The sequence below is a fragment of the Procambarus clarkii genome, chromosome 76, assembly GCF_040958095.1.
Source record: "Procambarus clarkii isolate CNS0578487 chromosome 76, FALCON_Pclarkii_2.0, whole genome shotgun sequence".
NCBI lineage: Eukaryota > Metazoa > Arthropoda > Malacostraca > Decapoda > Cambaridae > Procambarus > Procambarus clarkii.
Genome location: NC_091225.1, coordinates 6948373 through 6957713, shown reverse-complemented (window position 1 = coordinate 6957713; position 9341 = coordinate 6948373). Strand labels below are relative to the sequence as shown.

At 37.7% G+C, this 9341-nt stretch overlaps 1 long non-coding RNA gene across 1 annotated transcript in view; it reads right to left on the bottom strand.

Annotated features, from left to right (window-relative positions):
• The window catches only part of LOC138357076 (uncharacterized), a 7709-nt gene extending 1888 nt beyond the window's left edge, over window positions 1–5821 (bottom strand). The window contains exons 1-2 of the long non-coding RNA XR_011224748.1: window positions 5732–5821; window positions 2573–2679 (exon numbers count right to left, since the gene is read on the bottom strand). This is a non-coding gene — a long non-coding RNA (uncharacterized lncRNA). The remainder of the gene's footprint in view (window positions 1–2572; window positions 2680–5731) is intronic.
• Between the last annotated feature and the right edge of the window lie 3520 nt (window positions 5822–9341).

The window sequence follows — 9341 nt, the reverse complement described above, 5'->3', positions numbered from 1 at the left end:
GCCAGTGTTCAGTCAAATAACTGAATTTATCAAATCTTATCCTTGTATAATATACAAGCTGATGTGAGATCCCTGTCTACAGGTGGACTGGAACTATTATCCAGTAGGCAGTCTACTGTATTTTATCAAACCGTTATTAGTATAATAGATCTCGTAATAATTTTGCAAAAATAATGGCATTTACTATTTTTAAAAGATTATTAGCAAATTTACAGAAATGGTGCATTCGGAAGACAAAACCAATTTTTCACTTTTGACAATTGAGCACCTGCTACATCCAGATTCTAGGGAGGAAAGGAAGGACGATCTTACTGGATCCCATAGCCTCTCCGAGGCACAAACCAGGCTTTTACATAACCCCCCCCCCCCCCTGCACCCGAGCTTTTTAAAATAGTAAATGCCACTATTTTTGCAAAATTATTACGAGATCTATTATTCTAATAAGAGTTTGATAAAATACAAACCCTGGGGCCATAGAACGGCTATTTAATCCCCTTGAACGGACCTGTGCATGGGCCACTGAGGCATCGAAAAAAAAACAGACCGGCTTGGGAAAAAAGCAAAATTGCCGGTCTATGGCCCAGCTGATGGCTGTGCATGAATGGCTAATGGCTGTTAGTTATGGAGCTAGGTTAGACTATGTATGTTTAAATCTCTGATTTAAACAGAGCCAGTGTTCAGTCAAATAACTGAATTTATCAAATCTTATCCTTGTATAATATACAAGCTGATGTGAGATCCCTGTCTACAGGTGGACTGGAACTATTATCCAGTAGGCAGTCTACTGTATTTTATCAAACCGTTATTAGTATAATAGATCTCGTAATAATTTTGCAAAAATAATGGCATTTACTATTTTTAAAAGATTATTAGCAAATTTACAGAAATGGTGCATTCGGAAGACAAAACCAATTTTTCACTTTTGACAATTGAGCACCTGCTACATCCAGATTCTAGGGAGGAAAGGAAGGACGATCTTACTGGATCCCATAGCCTCTCCGAGGCACAAACCAGGCTTTTACATAACCCCCCCCCCCCCCTGCACCCGAGCTTTTTAAAATAGTAAATGCCACTATTTTTGCAAAATTATTACGAGATCTATTATTCTAATAAGAGTTTGATAAAATACAAACCCTGGGGCCATAGAACGGCTATTTAATCCCCTTGAACGGACCTGTGCATGGGCCACTGAGGCATCGAAAAAAACAGACCGGCTTGGGAAAAAAGCAAAATTGCCGGTCTATGGCCCAGCTGATGGCTGTGCATGAATGGCTAATGGCTGTTAGTTATGGAGCTAGGTTAGACTATGTATGTTTAAATCTCTGATTTAAACAGAGCCAGTGTTCAGTCAAATAACTGAATTTATCAAATCTTATCCTTGTATAATATACAAGTTGATGTGAGATCCCTGTCTACAGGTGGACTGGAACTATTATCCAGTAGGCAGTCTACTATATTTTATCAAACCGTTATTAGTATAATAGATCTCGTAATAATTTTGCAAAAATAATGGCATTTACTATTTTTAAAAGATTATTAGCAAATTTACAGAAATGGTGCATTCGGAAGACAAAACCAATTTTTCACTTTTGACAATTGAGCACCTGCTACATCCAGATTCTAGGGAGGAAAGGAAGGACGATCTTACTGGATCCCATAGCCTCTCCGAGGCACAAACCAGGCTTTTACATAACCCCCCCCCCCCTGCACCCGAGCTTTTTAAAATAGTAAATGCCACTATTTTTGCAAAATTATTACGAGATCTATTATTCTAATAAGAGTTTGATAAAATACAAACCCTGGGGCCATAGAACGGCTATTTAATCCCCTTGAACGGACCTGTGCATGGGCCACTGAGGCATCGAAAAAAAACAGACCGGCTTGGGAAAAAAGCAAAATTGCCGGTCTATGGCCCAGCTGATGGCTGTGCATGAATGGCTAATGGCTGTTAGTTATGGAGCTAGGTTAGACTATGTATGTTTAAATCTCTGATTTAAACAGAGCCAGTGTTCAGTCAAATAACTGAATTTATCAAATCTTATCCTTGTATAATATACAAGCTGATGTGAGATCCCTGTCTACAGGTGGACTGGAACTATTATCCAGTAGGCAGTCTACTGTATTTTATCAAACCGTTATTAGTATAATAGATCTCGTAATAATTTTGCAAAAATAATGGCATTTACTATTTTTAAAAGATTATTAGCAAATTTACAGAAATGGTGCATTCGGAAGACAAAACCAATTTTTCACTTTTGACAATTGAGCACCTGCTACATCCAGATTCTAGGGAGGAAAGGAAGGACGATCTTACTGGATCCCATAGCCTCTCCGAGGCACAAACCAGGCTTTTACATAACCCCCCCCCCTGCACCCGAGCTTTTTAAAATAGTAAATGCCATTATTTTTGCAAAATTATTACGAGATCTATTATACTAATAACAGTAAATAAATAATAAATAGTAAATAAATCAAAATCAGTTACATTATTTTATCTTATTCATAGCATAAATGTTCTCGAAGATTACTAAAAAGAAATTGAATTAGACTACAGCAAATTGGCAAACTTTACCTTGTATCTGTTTCCACCGAGTTTGTTTGGGGCGTTCTTCAACATATCAGCAATACTTGTCTCAACATCTCTTTCAGTTGCATTAGTGTGGGTGTTGATACAGGCTTCTGGAAATTTATAAGAATTAAATAATATATATAATTATAATTCACTTTGCTATTCCCCATTCCACAGTCCTCTCGTCCTTCCCACTTCCCTGTCCCCACATCATCCCCACTATTCCCACTTCCCTGTCCCATCGTCCTCCTTACCATTTTCCCCTCCCCTGTCCTTCTTCCTCCCCCACCATCTCCCATTCACCTGTCCCTTTGTCCTCCCCAGCATTCCCCTGTCCCCACCATCCCCAACTCCCCAGTCCCCTCGTCCTCCCCACCATTACCCTCTCCTCTGTCCCCTCGTCTTCCCCACCATACCCCCCTCTCGTCCTCCCCACCATTCCAAACTACCTCATCCGATGCATTCTATAATGGTCTGATGCTTCCATCAGAAAATTGGGAACATCAAATGATCTGATATTCCCATCACTGAAAAATAAGAACAGCTAAAAAAATGAAATGAAAAAAATAAAAAAATAAACTATACTCATGAAATGAACAGTATGGTAAACAACACAGCTCAATTTCAATGCAATGTCACACAAAATTATTAAATCGAAATGAAAATAAATTGAAATCTATGAAAATTCAAATTATCAATACAATCGGAAATATTGAAATAATATCGCAACATAATATAGTGTGGGTTGCTCTTACGTGCAACAGACGGTGCTGTTTTTCAAAAAAGGCATGGTTTTACCTGTCACAAGTGTGGCATCTATACTTATACTCACGAAATGAACGGTATGGTAAACAACATAGCTCAATTGCAATGCAATGTCACAATAACATTTAATAACAATAATAACAATAACATTTAAATATACTTTAAGATATAATCTAGAAGAAAATAAGAACATTGAAACGGTTCATGAACTCGATTTCAATAAAGGACACTATGGGGAACTTTGAAAAACAGTTAATGAGTATAATTAGACAGACTTGTTGCTAGGCAGAGGAGTAAATAATGAGATATATGGCAAATTTTGCAAAATATACGGCACACAAACATTCATACCCAAACAAAGCAAAATGCTAGGTAAGAACAAAGCAGTTGGCCCGTAGGGGAAAGGAGATACCCACAAGACTGGAATACAAGTCATTAACAAGCACACAAGTACTACACTACACAACAACCGCACTACTACCAGAACTGGACGAATCACTACCAAAACAACACATTGCACATCACTACCAAAACAACACAACACAACACAAGCATTGGCAAAGAATTATAGACCAGTTGCACTAACATCCCACATAATAAAATTATTTGAGAGTGATCAGGAGTCAGATTACTAGTTTTATAGAGACCAATGACCTCCACAATCCAGGCCAACAAGGATTTAGAGCAGTTTCTATGATCGAGCCACTGAGATCTATAAAGAATTCTGATCAAGAAAGAGATCTAGGGGTGGTTTTAGATAGAAAACTATAACCTGAGGATCATATTAAGAACATTCTGCGAGGGGCCTATGCTACACTTTTTAACTTTAGAATTGCTTTTAAATACATAGGTCAAAAAGTTTTAAAAGTTTTAAAAGTTTTTTAAACCTCTCGTGTATCATGAGTGTGTTAAAGCATCAGATGGTGCATTCAGATGATGAATATTACCTAGTTCCTTCATCTGGGAAGAATGAACACATATTGGTGCATTCGGATGATAAAAACTAACTACTGTAGTATAATTGATCAACAGACTGTATATCATATGCAGACTGTATGTGGATCTGCGGGCCACTCCAAACAACAGCCTGGTGGACCAAGCTCCACCAGGGCTAAAGCACAAAGTGATATAGATGTGATAGAGAAACTAGGTCAAATGGAGGAGTAGGTCTGTATATTAAACAGCACCTGACGTGCACAGAGCTACTAAACTCAATGTGGTGGTAGAGTGGTGGGGGGGGGGGGGAAACATTGCAGAAAAAAACAAAAATACAATTTGGTCAACAAAACAGCATTGTTTAAAATAGAAGACATGGGTTGTCATTTTGGGGGTAAGGTAGGTTACATTGAGTTAATTAGTTAGTACTTAGTTTTTATCTTAAACTGGTTGGGAGAGGTACAGTGTTGCTGTGCTGGTGAAAGAACACCTAAAGGTAAATTAAATAATGATTGCGAATCCACAAGAAGTTGACATAATATCGCTAGAGATCTGCAATCAGGATGATAAACTTTCCTTAAAGAATTTGACAAACACTTGCTGATAGGACATGAAGTAAATGAAATGTATGTCAAGTTTTGTGAAATATATGATAAAAGCACAACAAAATTTGTACCAAAGGAGAGATGCAGAACTAGGAAAAGGGGTTTGTTCAACAGAAATTGCGAGAGGGCCTGAGACCCAAACACACACAAATGGAATCAATATATAGCAAGAGGCCAAACCCCCAAACATACAAGCGATGCAAAGATGCGAGAAACAGCAGCAGCATTAAGGAGAGGGACTTAAGGACCATAAATAAAGTGTGAAAATAAACTCGAGTAAATTTTTTTAACTACTCTCGACAGTGAAGAAAAACAAATATTCAGACGATTTGTGTTAGAATCATTAATCTTACACTTTCGGTCATATTCAACAACACAAATACATACACACACATTCCTGTTGCTGTAGCAAGTGAAGAATTACACACACAGATCACAATAACGTGATGCATCAAATGAACAAATCCACAAGGGCCGTGACGAGGATTCGAACCTGCGTCCGGGAGCATCCCAGACACTGCCTTAATCGACTGAGCTACAACAGGGTAAAAGGGTTGAAACCGAAGTTCTACTGAACTTACTGGATCCCATAGCCTCTCCGAGGCACAAACCAGGCTTTTACACAACCCCCCCCCCCCCCCCCTGCACCCGAGCTATGTCAACAGGCCGTTCTCCCTCTTCGCCCTTCCGAATGCACCATATCAGTAAATTTTTTAATAATCTTTTAAAAATAGTAAATGCCACTATTTTTGCAAAATTATTACGAGATCTATTATTCTATAGAATAATGCATATAAATGCATATATGCATATAAATACAAAACATAAATACAAAAGTAAATGTAAATAATTTTACCTTGCACCTAGATCCACCAAGCCTGTATGGCGCGCGTTTCAGTACTTCGGAAATCTAGAACTATCTTGAATCTCTAATCTGCAATGAAACAATACATATTATTGCACTTACCAAAACATGGATGAATGTAGAAAATACAGAACTATTAGCTGAATATCAAATAAATGGATTTAATCTATTTCACACAGATAGATATATTACACCGTGTATATTAGGTAATACCTAACATACACGCCTCCACACACACTACATTTGAAATGTAGTCTCAAAAAGACTACATTTCAACAGCAAAGATTACTCCATAAAAAAATAATTAAATTATTGACCAACATGAGAGAGGGTTAGCCAACATGAGGGTTGTGTTGATTGCCTGAAAATATTTAAATTGTGTAATGTATTGAATGGCATTTTTCAAGTTACAACATTTTTTAAATTACTGAACTAGGTTCTAGGCTTTGCTAGGCTTAATTCAATTATTACAGATAAGCCTAACCTAGCCTAGAACCCAGTGGGTTTTCTTCCTATTGGGGAGTGTGGTACATGCCTCGCCTCCACATACACACTAGCACAGCCAGGCCTCGCCTCCACATACACACTAGCACAGCCAGGCCTCGCCTCCACATACACCAGCACTGCCAGGCCTTGCCTCGCCTCCACATACACCAGCACTGCCAGGCCTCGCCTCCACATTTAAACCAACCAAGCCCACAAATACGTTAACATGGACCAGCATTACACCGTCTAACATACTCTGTCAAATGTAACAACTAAATTTGTGAATTCAAGACCAAATCTATTGTATAACACAGTGTTAGTACGAGAAAAACATTACTTACATTCGAAGCCGTGTTTTAAAATGGCGGCGGTCTTGTACTGACGCTCCAAACTGTGTGTTCGTTTGCGTATGATGAACGTGTGACAATTTACTACAACAATTATTTAATTATTCTTATTCTTTATTTTAATATTTTTAGGGTACATGAAATTTCAAACTTATTTGCACACAATAATATAATTGCATTGTCATAACCTTTATATATTACGGAAAATACGATGACATGAACGAAGTCAAAGTGAAGTTGAAGTCAAAGTCATTCGCCGAACGTATTAGTCATTTTTTTTCATACATACATAGTTGATTTACAAACATAATGTTGGATTTATAGATTTATTTATAAATTTGTATTTATTTACCTGTATTTACCCAAGTCTTTCCTAAATCTAAACTTATCCAATTTATACCCATTGTTTCGTGTTCTATCTTGTGTTGACAATTTTAATACCCTATTAATATCCCCTTTGTTATATCTATTCAGGAAATTGTGGTTGATCTCGAACCCATTGATAATGTGACGACTTATACAGAATTTTGTAACTATATCATCAAGATTGTAACCAGCTTAGCTAAATGTAGTGTGGGGTTCAGTCCCTAAGCCCATATATGTGCCTCTCTAACCATTTAGGTTACAGGGCAAAAACATAAAAACAAAGGTAACTGCAGAAGGCCTATTGGCCCATACCAGGCAGCTCCTATCTATAACAGATAAACACTAAGTACTACCTAATTAACTCAATGTAACCTACCAACCTAACCCCCAAAATGTCAATCCATATCTTTTATTTTAAACAATGCTGTTTTGTTGACCAAATTGTATTTTTACTCTTTTTCTGTCATGTTTCTCCCACCCCTGTTTTTTCCCTTTTTTCTTATTTTTTCTCAACATAATTCATACTTTAATTATGCGGATCAGGACATCACCTGATCAAACACATCAAACATCGTTTGACCACCATCAAACACACACATTTCGTGTGTGTTTGACGCTCACTGATATGTACCAGCGTTGTTTTATATATGGTGCTATTCTATCTTACGCTTTGTTGCTCTTTTTTACCTACGGGCTCATAGAACATTCTATTGCGAAAACATTGGCACAAAAATGAATGACGTACATACACTAATAATGTCAGGACAGTGATATAATTATAAACTTTCAAAGCACTGTATCGCCCATGTGTCGTCTTGTCACCAATACTGGGTAACAGTTCCGCCACTTCCCACACTCTTGCGGGTGGGCAGCGACCATTATTCTACGTTTATATTCATATCACCGTGTTGGGAATTTCATTGCGAGTACATTGATACCAAAATTAACGCTGTAGGACAAGTGTGGAAGTGATAACAATCCCAAGAGTAAAAACATTTTGTTGCTCTTGGGCACTCACGGCGAGTCATCTACGTAGGTATTTATTGGGTGCTGGTATTCATATAACTTTTGGTGACCGTTTTTGCTGATTTTCTTCTAGAGAATGTTATTGCGAACACGTTGGTACCAAAATGAAATACATAGCTCGAGAACTAAGGTCAGGAGAGTAAAAAGAGTATACACATTTTTGTTTTGACGCTTAATTAAGGTTATTGTGAGTACTCATCGCCTGCCTAGAAACTGGAACTAGTAATTCCATCTATCATACATATCATACAAGAGGAGCCACACATCTATGGATCATCCAATAAAATCAGCAGACTTCTAGATGTTACTACTGCTCGGCTTAGACTCGGTTACAAGTATCTCTGGGAATTCTCATTATCTGCTGATGTAGACCTGACCAAATGTAAACTGTGTCAACAAAATTATTCGCACACCCTCCGTCACTATGTGATGGAGTGCGAAAAGATACATGAATTTAGAGACAATTCTATAACCAATGTTCCAGCGATGTGTCAATATTTCATTCAAAATGATCTGCTACCAGAAATTTTAGCCAAATATCCCCAGTTTGCTAACTGTAGATAACAACTAAGTGATTGTAACCTATCCACCGCTGCCCACTGGATGGGGGACGGTGTGCAGGACAAACATATAAATTTTGATACTAGCTCTCCACATATGTCAGTTGCTTAATTTAGAACCTGTACTTGAGGTCGATCTCGAACCCATTGTTGATGTGATGACTTATATTGAATTTTGTAACTAGCTCATCAAGATTGTAACTTGCTTAGCTAAATGAATTGTGGGGTTCAGTCCCTGAGCCCATTATGTGCCTCTGTAACCCTTTCCACAACCGCCCACAAGATGGGTATGGGGTGCATAATGGGGTGGGGTGTCTTGGCCAAACGTGCCACATCAAAACCACAAGTTGACATTGAATGTGAATTAACAATGAGACAAGTAAGATTTATACTAATACATTTATACTAACTCTGTTGAGCGTTGACCATTTATACATCAAATCTGTTGATGTGAGCACTTTAGTTTAGTCTGCCGTTTAAAGAAAAAAAGAGCATATCAATGGTATATCACAGAAAACGAATTTATCATAAACTCATGTATTTGTCTTATCATATTGAACTGCATTCATATTTTTAATATATAACAATATGAATATACAAATTTCTGTAAATCCCCTACCTTGTTGGAATCTGTGGAAATGAATGAGCAAATGTGCTGGCTGAAGGCGCTGAAGGAAACCACATTGGTTTCATTTTGGATACAAATGTCCATGGAAATTCAAAATGGAAACTAATTATATAGTTGAACCTGCAGAGACGAGTTTAAGAATCTGTGTTGAGAGTGATGGACACAGCCTTCACAATTATACTTCAGAG